This window comes from Cariama cristata, unplaced genomic scaffold (genome assembly GCF_000690535.1).
Source record: "Cariama cristata isolate BGI_N322 unplaced genomic scaffold, ASM69053v1 scaffold83, whole genome shotgun sequence".
In the NCBI taxonomy this organism is placed as follows: domain Eukaryota; kingdom Metazoa; phylum Chordata; class Aves; order Cariamiformes; family Cariamidae; genus Cariama; species Cariama cristata.
Window position 1 is genome coordinate 1 of NW_009606400.1, and position 296 is coordinate 296.

The window sequence follows — 296 nt, forward strand, 5'->3', positions numbered from 1 at the left end:
CGTGCCTCACCACCGACCGGTGTCTGCCGAGGCTCCGTGTCCTGGTAACCGACCCCTTTCCTCCCCGGTGTCCTGGTCGCCGCCTGCGAGACCCGGCCCCCGCCGCCGGCGGTCCGAGATCGAGGCGTCCCTCGCCATGACAGAGGTACCGTGGTGGACCTGAGGTGGTTGTTGTTGCTGCTTGGTAGTTAAAAAGAGAACGAAAAACAAACAATAAACCCCCAAAGAAGGCACCCGCGGCCTCTGAGAGCTTCTCTCGGGGCTGGGGCGGGAGTCGAGGCCCACTGCCACCTTAG